The sequence below is a fragment of the Drosophila miranda genome, assembly GCF_003369915.1.
Source record: "Drosophila miranda strain MSH22 chromosome Y unlocalized genomic scaffold, D.miranda_PacBio2.1 Contig_Y1_pilon, whole genome shotgun sequence".
Lineage (NCBI taxonomy): Eukaryota > Metazoa > Arthropoda > Insecta > Diptera > Drosophilidae > Drosophila > Drosophila miranda.
Window position 1 is genome coordinate 6,044,841 of NW_022881603.1, and position 19,583 is coordinate 6,064,423.

Sequence of the window (19,583 nt, forward strand, 5' to 3'; positions counted from 1 at the left end):
AACTTGGATCGGATAAGCCGCACCATTAGTTGGTTCCCGCCATGAAGAGTTATCCGGTGGGTGAATTGCGCGAGAAGGCGGGATAGCCGGCAGCGGTACGGCAGAATAATGGGATGCCGTTCGTCGTACTTCAGAAAGGTAGAAGTTGCGATACGGCCACATGCTCTTATGAGCCCATGTTGGTCTAGGAACGGGTTCAAATTCAGGATAGAACTTGACCTTGGCACTGGCCGCTTCTCGCTTAGGCAGTGATGCTCTTGGGAGTATTCCCTGCGCTGAGTCTCTAGGATAAGAGTGCGCTCAGCTTCGGTAATGTCTTCGCTTGCAAGGTGGACCGGTGACCAGCTTCCGGCAGCGTTTTGTGAAGCGAAGGACATAAGCACGGACTCGCAGGGCTCTCTCCAGATTGGAGAACCGATCGAGGAAGTCTTCGGATGGGCTCGGTGCAAAATGAACCTTCAGAGCACGTTGCTCGAGGGTTATCACGGGATCGTCCCCGCCTTGGGCTGGCCATTGATGCCGGGGCCCTTGCAACCACGCTGGTCCGTGCCACCAGAGTTGGTTCTCGACGAGCTCCTGTAAGGATACGCTCTGCTGGCGAGGTCGGCGGGATTTTGTGCGGACGGAACGTGACCCCAATTCTCGACCCCGGTGGCTTGCGAAATTCTGGTCACTCGGTTGGCCACGAAGGTAGTCCAGTGGCAAGCAGGCTTTTTCAGCCAGGACAGGACTATAGCGGAATCTGTCCAGAAGTAACAGGTTGTAGGTGCGCTTGGCATATTTGGCAGGATAGCCGTCGCCATTTCGGACAGCAGCACGGCGCCGCACAGCTCTAACCGGGGGAGCGATACAGTCTTAACGGGTGCGACTCGTGTTTTCGCGGTAAGCAACTGCTCCTTGACCAGGTGGTCAGTCTCGATGCGTACGTAGATCGCCGCACCGTACGCCTTTTCGGACGCATCGCAAAATCCGTGATGCTCGACCCTTACAGCTGGTTCGGAGCCAATCCACCTTGGAATGCGGATCTGGTCGAGAGCGGAGTAGCTCCGCAGAAAACTCTGCCAGCGCTGACGCATCTCGGTCGGAAGATCTTCGTCCCATCCCACTTCTTGCAACCAGATCTCTTGCATGAAGATCTTTGACCGGACAATGAAAGGCGCCAACCAGCCCGCAGGGTCGAACAACATTGCTATCTGGGAAAGCACCGCTCGCTTGGTATTGGATGCCGTAGATGCCAGTTCTGGCGGAACGAAGAAGAAATCGTCTGTTGTCGCCTTCCAGCGAATTCCGAGAGTCTTGGCTGTGCGTTCTGCCTCGATTTCAAGGAAGTCGGTGTGAAGGAGATGGTCATTCGGAATGGTAGTCAGGATATCCTTGTGGTTGGACGTCCATTTTCTCAGTGGAAACACGGCAGAACTCAGGGCGGCCTGTAACTCGCGGATAGCTAGTTGAGCCTCAGTGGGAGAGTCTGCTCCCGCTAGGACGTCGTCGACATACATACAGGACCGAATGATGTGACTGGCTCTTGGGAATCGGGACTGGACATCGTCTGCAAGCTGTTGCAGCACACGGATGGCGAGAAAGGGAGCACAATTGACTCCAAAGGTGACAGTTTGCAACTCATAGTCGCGTATCTCGCCCTCCTTGTTGCGAAACAAAATTCGCTGGAAGGGGGTGTGCTTCGGATCTACCCAAATCTGCCGATACATCTTGGTGATGTCAGCATTGAAGACGTACCGGTAGTAGCGCCACTTCAGGATCTGAAGGGTTAAGTCGGACTGGAGAACAGGGCCGGGGTGCAGAAGGTCATTCAAGCTGATACCGTTAGTCGACGGGCTGGATGCGTTAAATACAACGCGGACTTGGTGCTATCAGGCTTGAAGACAGCGTGGTGCGGCAGGTAGTAGGTTGAGGTCCCATGAGTCGGAAGAACTTCTGTCATGTGTCCAAGCTCTAGGTATTCTTAGATCACGGTGTCGTACTGCTCTTGTAGGGGACTGTTTCTTTTCAAGCAATTTTCGTTTCTTAGGAACTGGGCCAGCGCGGTTGCCCTTGAATACCCCAGATCTGATCCGAGATGATCTGGGTCGCGAAACGGTAACGTGACGACGTATTTCCCGCTTGGCGTTCTTGACGTAGTTCGGAGGAAATTTCTTTCGCAGTACGAATCCGACTCGCTTTCTATTTTAGTAGGAATGTCCTCCACCTCCCAAAACTTTGTGAGGAGTTTGTCTAACGGAGTCTCTAGCTCGGTGGAAATTTGCGTGGAGAAGGATGCGACCCTGCCTTGTACCGTGTTTGGCACTGGGCCTGTAAGAACCCATCCGAAAATGGTCTCCTGTCCGAGGAGAGATCCACAGATGTTCGTCTGTGAGCCGCTCAAGAGGATGGATGGAAGGATGTCGGCACCAATCAGGACATCTATTTGTGAGCTTGCGTAAAATGTCGGGTCTGCCCATGGCAGGTTCGGCCAGTCTCGCAACGAGTGTTGCGGGATCGGATGGGAGGGAAGGCTGCCTGATAGTTCCGGCAGGACATAGGCTGTGGCGTCCAAGTGTAAGCCCGGCTTAGTCGGGGAGCGGATGGAAAAATGGCAGAGCTTCTTGGACTGAGCGGATATGGTCCGATTGAGGCCCGAGACCTGTGCCTGGGCGAGTCGGAATGGCAACTTAATGATCTGGAAGAGACGTTCCGTAATGAACGTCGCCTCGGAGCCCGGGTCGATTAGAGCGCGGGCGCGAAAGTTTGTCCCCAAGTGGCAAATATTAATAATAGCCGTGCCCAGGAGTACCGCCCTCTTGCCGGAGGTGAAATAGTTCTGAACGCTAGGCTGAGCTTCGGCAGCAGTCGGAAGTGGTACGGAGTTGGGCACGGATTGGCTGGAAACTGGAGTGCCACGGTGCAGCAGCGTATGATGCCGGTCTCCACACGTGTTGCAGTTGTGGGCGCTTTGGCATTTACGAATCTGGTGACCTCTTGCGAAACAGTTTAAGCAAAGCATTTTTTGCTTAATATAGCTGGAGCGAGCATCAGGTCTCATCTGAAGGAATTGAGGGCATACCCGGATCGGATGGTTCTCTTTGGAGCAAAGATCACACGTTCTCCGCTTCGGATCCACAGTTGTTCCGAACGAGTGAACCCGCCTTGCAACAGGGCTCCCTTGGGAACGGAATGGGTTGGGATTGCCCTTTGAACTCTCTGACATGGGTAGACTCGCCCTGGAGTGGGCCTGAGTCTCCATGCCTGGATGGCCATCCTCGGTCACCTCGAGAGACAGGTACCGCTCCGCCAGGAACTTGTCCATAGCGTGCCAGGTGGGAATTTCGGACTTGTGTGTCACGGACTGCTCCCAAAGCTCCAAAGTCGCTTTCGGCAACTTCGCGGATATGAGGTACACTAACGGAGTGTTGACTCCGTCAGCGAAAATGCTGTCTGTGGAGACCTCGGAGTGGTTGAGTGTCGTAAGGCACTTGTGGACGGCCCTCTGAAGCTCTTTTAGCGCTGCAGCTGACTCGGTGCGGATTTGGGGCAGACTGAAAAGGATCTTCAGCTGGGCTTTGAGTATCAGCCTCTTGTTTTGGAAACGCTCACGGAGGGCGCTCCATGCGGACGCGAACCCTTCGTTCGTGAGTGGAGCCTGTGCCACTATGTCGTGGGCCTCACCGCTTGTTTTTTTGTTGAGGGGGAACAGTTTTTCTACTGGAGCCAACCTCGGGTTCTCTATATATATGGCGGTGAACAGGTCTCGGAACGTGGGCCACTGCTGGTAGTCCCCACTGAAAACATCAGTATCACATGGAGGAAGACGGCAACCGCCGGAAGTCGGCACTTGAATGGCCAGTTGAGGCGTGTGAGGGATAGTCGGGGGTTCGAGCTGATCGTTCAGTTCGGCAAGGCATTGCGCGTAGACCGCGTAGCAGTCATCGTACATCCCCCGGACGTCAGCTGCCCCCCTCTGGATCTACTTCCGTTATCGCCTCCACACAGGCCTCGAACTCCGCGTCCACCTTCGCCCACAGGCTTCGGAGTTGATCTCGATGGACTTGGGAGAGCGAGCGGGTTGGTGTGCTAGCATCTGGAGCGCTGAGCTTCTGGTCGAAGCGTGTCAGTCTGCTTGCAGCCAAGGCAAACTTAGACCGTGCGGAACTGGCGACCGATTGGGCCATTGTGTGAGCCCTGGACGTGGTCGGACCTCGCTCAGCTGGGGCCGGACGGGAAGCTGTGGGCGTAGTGATTGAGCCGTTGGAGCTGGGAGGATGGGTCAAACTCAGCGAACTCCCCCGCCTAAACTTCTTGCGAGATTTCTTCTCACCAGTGGGCATGGTTGGCTGATGGATTTGCGATAGCGCGTATCAGAGTCGCAAAGCAGGTGAGCGGAAATGGAGAAGTGGAAGCTGTGAACGACGAACCGTGGTTATGTGGCCTTGGCGGGATTTATCGCGAGTATTTATATAGTAGAAGTCGGGCACCGTGGCCGGAATATATAAATATAAAATACTAAGATCAAATAAAAACGAGGGGGAACGTTGTGAGTTGCTGCGAACACCGCAACTCTACAGTTATACCCGATACTAAGTCAGTATGGCTCTCCTGCGGCAGCCCCCGCTAATATTGAACCACACGACAAAGAGTGCGTGCGAGAGAGACAGAAAATCAGTCTGAGCGTGACGTCGGGCGCTGCGTAGCCACTGAAAATTGATTTCTTGCTTTTGGCTACAAAAATGATCCGATCTGATCCAGATTCCGCAGTCTGATAGATATGGTCATTATCTATGATTCTGCGTTTTTAGTTTTCTCGAATGTGCAATATTGTGGTTGCAACAGATTTTCGTTCTTTGTGGGGGCGGAAGGGGGTGGGGCGAAATTCTGAGATATACGTTTTATAGTGAGATCTAACAGAAGTGCGGATACCAAATTTGGTTACTCTAGCCTTAATAGTCTCTGAGATTTGTGGATGCCCCAGATTTTCGTCCTTTGCGGGGGCGGAAGGGGTATGGCGAAATTTGGACACGAAACGGTCAAGGTCCGATATCACAGGAGTGTGGATACCAAATTTGGTTGCTCTGGCTCTTATAGGTTCTGAGATCCTTGAACTCATATTTTGCAATTGGCAAAACCGACTATGAAACCTGTGTGTTAGAGAGAGACAGAGCGAGAAAGAATGAAATTGTTTTCTTGATTCTGGCTATAATAATTATACGATCTGGTTGAGATTTTACACTCTAGAACATATAGTCATCCTCTACGATTCTGCGTTTTTGGTTTTATCGTATCTTTAAAAATGTGGATGCCACAGATTTTCGTCCTTTGTGGGGGCGGAAGTGGGCGGGGCAAAGTTTTGAAATATTTTTGTAGCAGTGACATATCACAGATATCTGGATCCAAAACATCGTTGCTCTAGCTCTTATAGTCTTTGAGCACTAGGCGCTGAAGGGGACGGACGGACGGACGGACGGACGGACGGACGGACGGACGGACGGACGGACAGACGGACAGACAGACAGGGCTCAATCGACTCGGCTATTGATGCTGATCAAGAATATATATACTTTATGGGGTCGGAAACGATTCCTTCTGGACGTTACACACATCCACTTTTACCACAAATCTAATATACCCCAATACTCATTTTGAGTATCGGGTATAAAAACAAAGGGCCAACCAAGAGCGACTAATAAGGATGAGCAATGATATGGATGCACAAGGTACCCCTATATAGAGTTGGTTGCAAACGAATGTTGAAAACAATATACCCTCGAAGTGCTGGGTAGCGCTAAACGAATGCACCGCTGCTGCTGCTTGTATGTGTGTGCGTATGGATGTAAGTGCTATGTACCGTGGCTTGGGTTGACGACCCAACCTTTTGGCGAGATGTAGAACAACGGTTAAAACGGTGGATGACCGTTTTATATGCAATATGTATAATTTTAAAATGCGTACGTATGTATGTATGTATATGTAAGATAAATATATATGTGGTGCCGTATGTATGGATCGTGTCTTATTTTTGTTGGCAATATAATAGTTAAATACGGAGACGCAGTGATTTATTTTCTCTATTTATAAAACCGAAAACCGATGGAGCGTTGAGCATGGAAAAAAAAAACAACAAACCAATTGCAAGCATATGAATTTATGATTGTTGTCAGCCGCTTGGATTGCGTTGCGATGTGTACATGTGCTTGTATGCATGTGCATATGTCAGCAACCAAAGCTCAGCTGGTAGCTGGGAGAGGTAGGAATATATACACCGGATCGGAGGTTGACCGCAGGAGCTTGCTCGGATCAAATTAAACCTTTGGAGAAGTAGGTGGCCACAACCGTTGGCAGAACGAAGTATGGTTTAATTTGGAGCTAGAGCGAGAAATTAATACATATGTATGTACATATGTATGCCACGGGTACTCGGACTGGGATGGAAAACTCGCACAAAATCACTGCACTGGTGTTGGGCTTACTTATCTTGAACTTAGAGCGATCCGCCGATGCTGGCTGGGGTAAGCTTCTCCTTATGGGGAAGGCGAAGATCCGGCTCGAAGGACCAATTTCCTCTCTTCTACTCCTCTCAGCGGCTACGACGGCTAGGATTTATTCCCGGCTCGCGGACCGGCTGAGTTTCGTTCTACCAGGGTTCCATTTTACACCGGGTCTTTAAGACTCGCGTTTAAAATCGATCCCTTCTATTACCATTGGGCGCCATTTGTCATGATCCGCCTCTTTGCCACCCTGGCCTATCGTTCCCAGCTAGCTCACGGGGAAGTCAAGGGTGTTTCCGACCCGATAAGCCAGGGGACGGATTAAACAAAACAAAAACAAAAAAAACAAACCTACTTTATAGGACAGACTTGTCCTCGTTGGCACTTTCGTCAGCGGGGATAGTTGGTTTCGTTATCCCTAGCAGGGTCCCACCCTTCCATGAGAGCCACCTTTTGAATTCGCTCCCTTTTCATATTCAGGGTCCCGCTCTTCTTCTCGCTCTCGTCCCACCCAACTACCGTTTTCTATTCACTCATGACTCTTTTCAAATTTTCATTTTATATCCATTATATTTTCTTATTTATCTTCTTGAACATTCTTAATTAATAATCTAGGTTTATATAAGGGAAACAAATACTAACAAAAAAATACTAACAAAAAAAATAAACCCTATTTCGGCCGAATTGGCAGCCCGAATTGATAGAGGTTGTTACTTCCTGATGCTTGCTGCTGTTTACGTTTAATCGTGGTGTTTTTTTGTATGATCGTGATATTTTGTTTAATTGTGGTTCGGACGGGTGTAGATGTGTGAAATGTGGTGATGTTATGTCATGTGTTATGAATGAGGGTATACATGCGTGGGTTGTGTGTGGTGTGGGTGGATGAAGGTATTTCGTATCTTTCGTAGTGATCAGACGTGTTTTTGTTTTGCGCTCCGCATTTTTTCCTTTTGTTTTGAATAAACAGCCGGTGTTTTCCTAACTAAATTCTAAATTTTCTTCCTAACCAGACAACAATCTGGAAACCTATTCTATTACGCGAGTGCATGCCTTTTGATTTGTGTTAAAACATTATTTAACTTTTTATTTTTCGGCGTCGGCTTGTGCTTGTGCTTGTGTTTGTGTTGTTGCAGTGAGTGAGTACGCATTACATTGCATTGCAGTCCGCTCTCGTCTGGTAGCTTTTGTTGTTTTATCACTCTCTCGCTATCACCTCAACTTCAATAACTGTTCTTTCTCTCTCGCTCTTTAAACTTTCTGAGCAATAGCGCTCTCTGCTTAGTAGCTCTCGCTATAACCGCTCTCCACTCTGCTCTCTTTTTTTTACCAATTCCGCTTTGAGCGTTGTGTGGCACATTGGTCTGATACCAATTTGTTTTGCAAATAATAGTATATATATAAATAAATATTAAAATAAAACGGAATCCGAAGTGGTCTGTGCCAAAAAAAGCTGTAAGAAGCAGATCACCCACGATCAGCCGAATGTCTCCTGCTGGCTCTGCGACAGCGTAGTGCATGCAAAATGCGCTGGATTTTCTGGCCTCGTGAGTGATGCTATAGCCAAACGTAATGGCTTGCATTACAGTTGCGAGGCATGCCGTGCGGTGGAGAAAGACATGGTGGCTTTCATGAGGCAGACGCGGAGTGGCTTTAAGGAGCTGACCGTTGGTTTTAAAAACCAATACGATCGGCTCCTAGCCATGGAGGCTCAGTTTAGCGGCTTAAAACTGCTGAATGAGTCTCCGAGGCGCAAAAAGGTCACTCCGCGGGATCTGCAATTGCCAACCGTCACTCAGCCGTGCGCCGCCGAAAAACTGACTCCGACCACTCCAAGTGTGCAGCAGTTGATCTCGTTTGCCACTCCAAGGGCAACGACAGCTGCTGGCGACGCAGATTCGGTAGCCGAATTCATCGCCTCGGAGAATGTGCAGCCAAGTACGTCTGCAGCGTCCGTGTCCGTGGTGTCCGCAAGTTCGCTAGTTGTCCCGTCTATACCGATCCCACCAGTAAATAGACGTTCCGGACCTCCGGATATTGCCACCACAGGTACTAGGCCTGTGGTGACTAAACCACTGGTGGGAGTCCCACCAAAACGACAAGTTTTTGTTTCACGGCTGGCCCCTGACCTCACATCTAATGATGTAATTGCTTTTATTCAAAGCAAAATAAAAGCCGTGGGTTTAAAGGTGGAGAAATTTAACTTCTCTTATGCCAGGGAGATAGCCTCGTTTAAGATAAGCATCTCCCCAACTCAATTTGACACCATTTGCTCCGCCAAATTTTGGCCGGAGCATTTGGTGGTGAAGGAGTTTAAGGCTAAGAAGAAGAATAGGCCCCCCATATCCCTTCCAAACCTTTCCAGTGTGCCACCCTCAACCTCAACCTCAACTTCCTCTTCCTCAACTTCCCGTCTTGCTTCCACCTTTCCAAAAAACTAACTTCTCTTTTAGTAACCTATCAGAATGTAAGAGGCTTGCGTAGTAAGCTCAGCATTCTTTTCCGGGATAGTGTTGCATTTGCTTCCCACGTTATTGTGTTTACTGAAACCTGGTTAAAGCCGGACATTCTTAGTTCCGAGGTTTTGGCAGGTCGGTACACAACTTTTAGAAAGGACCGTTCGTCTCGACGGGCAGGGGGGTTCTAATTGCAGTGGACTCTTACTTCACGTCGGAACACTTCACAGTCCAAGTTCAACAGGAACTGGAATTCCTGTGTGTAAAACTGATTCTTCCCGCTTTCGCTATATTCATTACTTGCTCGTATATCCCACCTTCTTCGGATATTTCAATTTATGAGCAGCACTTGTCCGCTTTAACCGCTGTTTCTTCCTCGCTATCTGATAAAGATCGTATGATAGTTCTTGGTGACTTCAACTTGCCAGGAACTGTTTGGTCTTCGGTAAACGAGTCTAGTATCCTAGTGCCCATGTCACGACATGACTTTGTTGACGGCTTGCTTGACCTATCCTTGTCTCAAGTCAACCATGTGAATAATTCCTTGGGTCGATTGCTTGATCTGTGCTTTGTATCGGATCCGACCATAGTGTTGTTAACCCGAGCCCTTCCGCTCACTATACCTGAAGACGCCTACCTGCTTTCGTAAAGCCGAGTTTGCGAAGCTTAATAAACTCATTAGGGATTTTGATTGGTCCGCTTTGTACTTGTGCACTGATATCATAAAAGGCAGAAACATTTTTTACAATGCTCTTGGCACATTTTTCGATTCTTGTGTCCCGCTTTCTTGTCCGACTAGATCTGGAAAACCCCCTTGGTTTACCAAAGAGTTATCCAGTCTAAAAAACTTAAAATCAAGACTTTATAAAAAATTTCAAGAAGTGGGTTCTCCTACTTCTCACTCTCGCTATGTATTAGCTCGGTCAAACTTTTCAGTTCTTAATGCTCAATGCTATAAGAACTACCTATCTCGATGCAGGATACGTTTTTCTCAGGACCCTAAACAGTTTTACAGCTTCGTAAACAGTAAGCGTAGAACGTCCGCACACCCATCCTCGCTATCATTTTGTAATACGTCGGCAAATAATGATCAGGCAATTGCCGATCTTTTGGCCCAATTCTTCCAAACCACCTATTCTGAGGAAAGCTACTCTGGTCATCCGTACCCATACGGTTTACCGAGGTCGAACGGCATTTTCAGTCCCTTGTTAAATGAATGTTCCCTACTTCATGATCTTCGACTAGTTAAGCCGGTGTTTTCACCGGGTCCAGACGGGGTTCCAGGTTGTGTACTCAGGTACTGCGCCGAGGCTCCGTGTGGACCTTTGCTTAAACTATTCACCCTATCCATTGATTCTTCTTGCTTCCCCCCGATCTGGAAGGAATCGTTTATAATTCCTCTCCATAAAAAAGGTAGCAAGTCTGATGCAAAAAATTATAGAGGTATAGCAAAGTTATCCGCTATTCCTAAAATGTTTGAGAGGGTTTTAACTCCGCACTTGCAACATCTCTGCATGTCACTTATATCTCCAACTCAGCATGGATTTATAAGGCGGCGATCAACCACCACGAACTTGTTAGAGTTTACCTCTTTCATTATTAAAGGCTTTCAAGGTAACTTACAGACGGATGTTATTTACACCGACTTTAGTAAAGCATTCGACTCTGTAAACCATTCCCTTTTAGCGCATAAACTTGACCTTTTAGGGTTTCCGCCCAACCTCCTGAGATGGATTTCTAGCTATCTTTGTTCTAGGTCTCAAAGAGTCCTCTTCAAAAACTCCCTCTCTTTCCCAGTAAAGGTTTCTTCGGGAGTACCACAAGGCAGCCATCTAGGCCCCTTACTCTTCACACTCTTTATTAATGACTTACCTTCAGTATTAACATACTCTCGAGTACTTATGTATGCGGATGATGTTAAACTCTGTGTCCAGTACAAGGACATTTCATTTCATTCTCGCTTGCAATCCGATCTCAATAACTTTCAGTCATGGTGTTGTGCAAACTTGTTACACCTTAATGCCTCGAAATGCAAAGTTATGACATTTCATCGTTCTAGCCCTTTGTTGGCTCCTTACACCCTATTTGGTGGTTCTCTTGAGAGAATTACCCTGGTGGATGATCTGGGTGTTATGTTAGACCCCAAGTTAAAGTTTTCCGAACACATTTCTACCATGGTAAATAAGGCCATGAGCGTGCTTGGGTTTATAAAGAGGTGGTCAAAGGAATTTGACGACCCCTATATAACAAAGACTCTCTATACCTCGCTTGTTCGTCCGATCTTAGAATACGGCTCCTGTGTATGGTGCCCTCAGTACAAAGTACACCAGGACCGTATAGAATCAGTACAGAAAAACTTTTTACTCTTTGCTCTGCGGGGCCTTAACTGGGATGCGGGTGTAAGACTCCCATCTTACTCTAGTAGACTACTATTAGTAAACCTCCCATCCTTAGTTAACCGTAGAAAAATGCTTTGTGTGATATTTATGCACAACTTGATCAGGGGTGACATAGACAGCCCTGATCTGTTGAGCCGCATAAACTTCACGATTCCTATTAGACTGACTAGAAATTTTATACCGTTGTTCCTTCCACTTTGTAGATCGAATTATTCCTTGCATGAACCGTTTAGGGTCTTATGCTCGGATTATAATTCCCTCTACCATATTATATCCACCACTAATTCTCTTCCTCTTATTAAATTACAGACAGAAACGTGTCTCCAGTCGGTGCTCCGCTGACGGTTCCTTGGTGCCGGTGCTCCGCTGACGGTTCTCGCAACAGTTTTCCGGCCTGGCCAGTACCGGGCTGCTGCTGCCGATGTCCGCCGCTTCCGCTGATGTCTTGGTGGGATCGTCGTCTGCACGATCACCAATTTTGTTTCCTTTTTTTCTTCCAGGGCAAGTGCGGCCTCCACTTTTCTCCACCGGCAACCTCTTTTTTTTTCTTCCTCGCCCCGTTTCCTTTTCTCCCACGCAACTCTGCCACTGCGTCCCAGGATTCACTATAGATGCCGCTGTCTCTTTCTTCTCCAGCCCTGATACCTATCGGCTCTCTCCAAAACCGCCCATAACACCACACTATCGTTTCCAGGATTACTCCGCCGAAACGGGAGTGCCAAGCAGGCGGGCTTTTTCAATTAAGGGGCCCCAAACGTAGGCCATCGGCCACACCCTGAGATTAAGAGTCTCTGGCTCCATCGACTGAGATGCCTGGGCTACTGCTTTAGATCCTTTGCGTGAAACACCCCAAAACGTGAGCCTTGCAACGTCTCCAGCTCGTACTCTGTCCGACGAACTTGAAACTGCTGCTCAGATTGCACTTGCTCCTGCCTAGCCTCTCCGAAACTCGGTCGATTCCTGTTAGGGTTTGCTCCTGCGCCCATCCATGCATTAATTGTTTTGCAGGTGAGCGGACCCCCTTCTTTTCCCCTTGCTATTTACCTTCGCTTACTTTTTCTGAGTGCCAACTCCCTTTGCTGTTTCCTCCCTCAGATCACCGTGGATCCCCCAGAATCGGACAACGACGTTAATGCCTCTGGACATAACCCGGACCACGACTCGACAGATCCTCCGGCACCTCTTCCTCTTTTCAGATCCGGACAGCGAGCTCCACGAGTCGGACAACGAGGCTACTACCACCTGGTAATACCTGGACCACAACTCGGGCCACACTCTTCCTTCCCTTCTACCTCCGATACATAACTACCATGTCCATTTTCCTCTCTTCTACTCATCTCAGCGGCTACGACGGCTAGGATTTATTCCCGGCTCGCGGACCGGCTGACTTTCGTTCTACCAGGGTTCCATTTTACACCGGGTCTTTAAGACTCGCGTTTAAAATCGATCCCTTCTATTACCATTGGGCGCCATTTGTCATGATCCGCCTCTTTGCCACCCTGGCCTATCGTTCCCAGCTAGCTCACGGGCAGACGCCGCTAATATTGAACCACACGACAAATAGTGCGTGCGAGAGAGACAGAAAATCAGTCTGAGCGTGACGTCGGGCGCTGCGTAGCCACTGAAAATTGATTTCTTGCTTTTGGCTACAAAAATGATCCGATCTGATCCAGATTCCGCAGTCTGATAGATATGGTCATTATCTATGATTCTGCGTTTTTAGTTTTCTCGAATGTGCAATATTGTGGTTGCAACAGATTTTCGTTCTTTGTGGGGGCGGAAGGGGGTGGGGCGAAATTCTGAGATATACGTTTTATAGTGAGATCTAACAGAAGTGCGGATACCAAATTTGGTTACTCTAGCCTTAATAGTCTCTGAGATTTGTGGATGCCCCAGATTTTTGTCCTTTGCGGGGGCGGAAGGGGGTATGGCGAAATTTGGACACGAAACGGTCAAGGTCCGATATCACAGGAGTGTGGATACCAAATTTGGTTGCTCTGGCTCTTATAGGTTCTGATATCCTTGAACTCATATTTTGCAATTGACAAAACCGACCATGAAACCTGTGTGTTAGAGAGAGACAGAGCGAGAAAGGATGAAATTGTTTTCTTGATTCTGGCTATAATCATTATACGATCTGGTTCAGATTTTGGTCAGATATGGTCATCCTCACCGATTCTGCGTTTTTGGTTTTATCGTATCTTTAAAAATGTGGATGCCACAGATTTTCGTCCTTTGTGGGGGCGGAAGTGGGCGGGGCGAAGTTTTGAAATATTTTTGTAGCAGTGACAAATCACAGAAGTCTGGATCCAAAACATCGTTGCTCTAGCTCTTATAGTCTTTGAGCACTAGGCGCTGAAGGGGACGGACGGACGGACGGACGGACGGACAGACGGACAGACAGACAGACAGGGCTCAATCGACTCGGCTATTGATGCTGATCAAGAATATATATACTTTATGGGGTCGGAAACGATTCCTTCTGGCCGTTACACACATCCACTTTTACCACAAATCTAATATACCCCAATACTCATTTTGAGTATCGGGTATAAACATAAAAAAAAAACCTAATTTATAGGACAGACTTGTCCTCGTTGGCACTTTCGTCAGCGGGGATAGTTGGTTTCGTTATCCCTAGCAGGGTCCCACCCTTCCATGAGCGCCACCTTTTGAATTCGCTCCCTTTTCATATTCAGGGTCCCGCTCTTCTTCTCGCTCTCGTCCCACCCAACTACCGTTTTCTATTCACTCATGACTCTTTTCAAATTTTCATTTTATATCCATTATATTTTCTTATTTATCTTCTTGAACATTATTAATTAATAATCTAGGTTTATATAAAAGATATGTGGGGACAGAAACGTGTCTCCAGTCGGTGCTCCGCTGACGGTTCCTTGGTGCCGGTGCTCCGCTGACGGTTCTCCTAACAGTTTTCCGGCCTGGCCAGTACCGGGCTGCTGCTGCCGATGTCCGCCGCTTCCGCTGATGTCTTGGTGGGATCGTCGTCTCCACGATCACCAATTTTGTTTCCTTTTCGTCTTCCAGGGCACGTGCGGCCTCCACTATTCTCCACCGGAAACCTCTTTTTTTTTTCTTCCTCGCCCCGTTTCCTTTTCTCCCACGCAACTCTGCCACTGCTTCCCAGGATCCACTATAGATGCCGCTGTCTCTTTCTTCTCCAGCCCTGATACCTATCGGCTCTCTCCAAAACCGCCCATAACACTAGTCCTGTCCTTGTCTATTTCAAAAATCAAAATTTTGTAAATTTACAAATTTTGGAAGACTTTTGTCCAGGGGAGTGGGTTTGTGAGACTGCTTATGCGAAATTAATCCTTGTTTGTCCACCTACCACGCTGAGAATTTTAAATAAATTACCAAATACCCATATCTACATACATACCTTGTTTAATATGTTTTCAAAAACAGCAGGATCGTCTGGATCGGTGTCGTTGGTGATGCGGAAGATCCACGGGCAGCAGCAGTGACATTTTCTTGCTTGGCTTTGCAGGGCCCAATTTTCAGCCACCAACGGAAAGACTCTCTTCATCTTTAGCGCCAAATATCTGCTGTCTTCTGATGTCATTTTATTAAAGAAATATTCGGCTATAAGAGAAGAAAGCCTCCGTTTCTCTCCTGAACTTAGCACCTCTTGCTTGCGCTGGTTTTTTTGGCAAATGCTCGCAAGGACTGCCGCTCTGCAGTAGGACTGACTGTTGTTGTCGATGCGGCAGACAGCGAGGACGCGTCGGATAAATGACCGGATAATTCTCCACTGAAGTAGTGGAAATTAGGTTGTAGATGATCCCGCTCCATTTTTCAACAATAACAACAAGGCGACGGCCAAAACATAACATAACGGATCTTTCTCTTGGGCTGCAGAGAACCATCGTTGGCAAAATCGATTCAATAGTATCGAAAGAATATTTTTTGTAAACTTTTAATAGCACGGTTTTATTATATGTTCTTCTTTCTTGATCGTCGTATTCGAATGAATGTGTGTTCGCATATCGATACTTGTCGAGGACAAGTATCGATATATCGAGTACATTGGTATTTCTTATAATATTATCGATGAGTAAATCTTAAACTAATATTCAAATCTTATAAACTAATATTCATATCTTACATTCGGGCAACCTGACTACAGATCGCCCACGATCTACACACTAAGGCATACAGTTGGTTAAACATTTCTTATTCGGTATTGTCTTACTTAACATACTATTTCATCGATTAACAACATGAGACCATGGTTTTAACCTTACACTCTACCCAGGGTTTAAGCCTTGCTGGTTCTAATATACTTCGGAATGGCATTTGCGTCAACTGACAGTCCTCAATGTCGACAACCTCATAACGATCATTATCCAATACTCTATTGATCCTGTACGGTCCTCGATACTTTGGTGCGAACTTCTTATTGATCCCCGGTGTTGTGTCCACATGCCGGACTGCTACATAGTCACCAGGTTCATACTTTAATGGGGCTCTATGTTTATGGGCATACATCTTCTCATTTCTTTTCAGCGACAACCGTATGTTCTCACTTGCTATTTCTCTTATAGTTTCCAACTCTCTAAGTTCTGACGCTAACTTCTCCTCTAGGTATTCGGTTAATTCATCTACAACGGGTCCTTTCTGGGGTATTCCAAATAACAATGTGCTAGGTGTCTTTTTCGTACTGCTGTTAACGGAGTTATTAATGGCGTGCTCTACCTTGCTCATCAACCTATACCAATCGGCTTGCTCAAGGGGCTCTGACAGTTTTCCTAACATAGGAGTAAGAACACGATTCACCCGCTCCACTTGGCCATTCGCCTGCGGTGCACCTGTAGCTACCTTAATGTGCTCTATCCCTCTCTCCTGCAGAAAACTAGAGAACTCTAACGAGGTGAAACAGGTCCCACGTGCTTCCCGCGTGCTGGTACTATTAACCGGGAACAATTTGACAAACTTAGTGAATGAATCTATTACCACAAGGAGGTGTTTTCGCTTAGATCTAATACTCGGCAACGGACCCAAATGATCAACATGTAGGGTATGAAAAGGAACACACGACTTTGGGATACTATGGAGCGTTCTGTTATGGATTGTTTTAGGCATCGAGTGTAGTATACACGGTAGACAGTTTCTGATGAACCTTGCCACTTTACTTCTAATTGACGGAAACCAGTAGGTCCTCAAAAGGTCACTCACGCACTTCTCTGCGGCCAGATGTCCTAGTTTTTCGTGTGACCGCCTTATCAACTGCTCTTCCATACACATTGGTACATAGAAACATAGTTTGTTTTCACAACTCCTCTTGTAAACAATACCATCTATCATTTCAAAATCTACTTTAATTCCATCCTCTAGCATTTTTCGAATCCTAACTACTTCCTTGTCTCGCATCTGTTCTGTTTGCAATATCAAATCAACATCTTCTGGCGTTGCACCTACTACCCCAACTATCAATGATTTTAGTAATCTTTCCTCCTGAAACTCTAACTTGTCCCTCTCTACTGTATCCTCAACACATTTTTTCTCTTTATCTGAATTCCTACTACTAATGTACTTTACTCCCCCACCACATCGTTAACGCTTCCTCTACATTGGCTCAAATCTCTAATTTCAATCTTCCATCCATCCTTTTCCCTATATTCACTATTCTCTATGTTATCTCTACAATCACCACCAAGGTTCTCTCTATCATCAGACTTCCACCTATTTCCCAATCTACTTCCTACTGCACTTGATTCTCCACACTCAATCGCAGGGTTCTGTACGGTACTACTACGCTCTCTATTGATATTTAATTCTCTACACTTAATCACAGGGTTCTCTACGGTACCTCTATGCTCACTACCAGTGTTGTCTCTACTTACACTATTCCTTGTATATTGCTTTCTACTCAGATCTTTTTCTAAATTATACTTTTCTAAACCGTATTTGACTCTATAACCATCCTCTAACATATTCGTCACTTGATCTTGTCTGCTCAGAGCATCAACGTGCGCCATACTGGCTCCAGGTCTGTGCATAATGGAGTAATCATAGTTCTCTAACTCTAGGGACCACCGTGCTATCTTAGGACTAATTGACTTTCTGGTTAACGTCTGTACTAACGAATTACAATCCGTGATTATTTTGAAGGACCTATGCTCCAAATATGCTCTAAAACGCCTCAATGCATAAATTATAGCCAATGTCTCTAGTTCGAAACTATGATAACGTGATTCTCTTTCTGTTGTTTTGCCGGAATAATAGGACACAGGGTGCATCTTCCCATCATCTTGTCTTTGCATCAGTATTGCGCCATAATCGTATGAACTTGCGTCTGTATGTAATTCCGTTTCTCTATTTGGGCTAAAAATGGCTAATACCGGAGGATTTGCCAACGCATTCTTAAGAGTTTCAAACGTCTTCACCTGTTCTCTATTCATGGGAAACGGACCACCTTCTTTTAACAACTGCACCAAGGGCTTAGCTGTCGTCGCAAATGACAACATGAAACGTCGAAAATACGAAAAGAATCCCAAGCATGAGTGCAGGGCTTTTACATTTTGAGGGACTGGGTATTTTTTCAAGGCCTCAATATGGGAGTCACTAGGAACTATTCCGTTTTGATTAACTTTATACCCCAGGAAATCGATGTTTCGATTGACAAACCTACACTTTTTTAGATTTATCTCTAAATTTTGCTCGCTAAACCGAATGCATAGTCTTTTTAATATATCCATGTGTTCTTCAACTGTTTTAGTCGCTACTAATATATCATCCATGTACACTACAATGCTTTTGTTCCTAATAAAGTCTCTCAAGAGCTCCGAAATAAATCTCTGAAAAATAGCGGATCCATTTTTTAACCCAAAGGGCATTCTCAAGTACTCATACTGTCCTTGCGGTGTCACAAACGATGTATACGGAACTGATTTTTCTTCTACGCCTATTTGATGATACCCACTTTTCAAATCTATAATGGAAAAACAGCACTTGTTTTCTAAAAACTCAAGACAGTCCTCAATAAGGGGCAATGGGAAATTATCTTTAACAATTCGTTTGTTCAGACCACGGTAATCGACACACATTCGAAGTTCTCCTGATTTTTTTTTTACTAGGACCAACGGGGAAGCATAAGGAGACTCACTATGACGGATTACTTTCTTTTCTAACAGATCATCTACTATTTCAGCTACTTTCTCTCTCTCATGGTAGGATAAACGACGCGGAGTACAATGAAATGGTGTTGTTTCTGTTACACGAATCTGCATCTGATACTTTGGTGGTGCTTTAAAGTCAAATTCATTGTGTAAATAGTATGTCTTAATAACTTCCCTACAATTTTCTGCAAGAGTGAGGCCAAATTCGAAACCTACGTTAATATGTTCCTCTTCATCAATCTCTACCGACGCACAAAAGTTACTGAATTCGTCGCCTTGATTCATATTCTCGATGGCCATTTTGTCATTCCTTGAGTTTTCTTGTGTCTGATTTTTAAATGGATTAGAACGTTTGATTAGCTCGCTTCTTTCTGATTGATTACCATCTAACTTATCATATAGTCTTATGTTAATATTATTTTTACGTTCGGTGAATAAAGACGCGCAGGTTAAACTAATAGCTTTTTGCTTTAACGAGCTTAATGGTGTGTGTTGCTTCGCATTGATATTTTTCTTATGAACTAATTTTACTTCAATAACTTTAAGGGCATCGCGTCCCAACAATACCGGCAAAGGCAGCATGTTATCATCTACGATGTTTAATAAAACGATATATTTCTTTGTGCAAAATTCAATATGGCACTTAAATTTACCCCTTATGGGAATTGGTTGTCCTCCTACTCCATAGTATTTCCTAACTTCATTATAGGCTTCAACTATAGCCGACTTCGGTATCAAAGACTTATGAATAAAACTTACAGGGCTACCTGTATCAAATAGACTAAAAATACTGACTCCTCTTTGTTCACCAAACGGAAGTCATAAAGTGATTAACTGGACAGCCGCTAAATCGTCGTTGTTTTTTTCTCCTGGTCGCTCCTCATCTTGAACTGCAGCTACCCTAGTGGCCATCTTTCGTTTCGGGCACTGCGAATATAGGTGGCTGGTACTCCAACAGTTAAAACATGCCCCATCCGGTCTCTTTGGCTGACTGCATTCCTTCATAACGTGCCCAAATTGCCGACAGTTGTAGCAACGCATTGCGCCACCACCTTGCTGCTGCCCAACTGCCATACTCACATTTAGTTTTCCCTTTGTCATACATTCGCTACG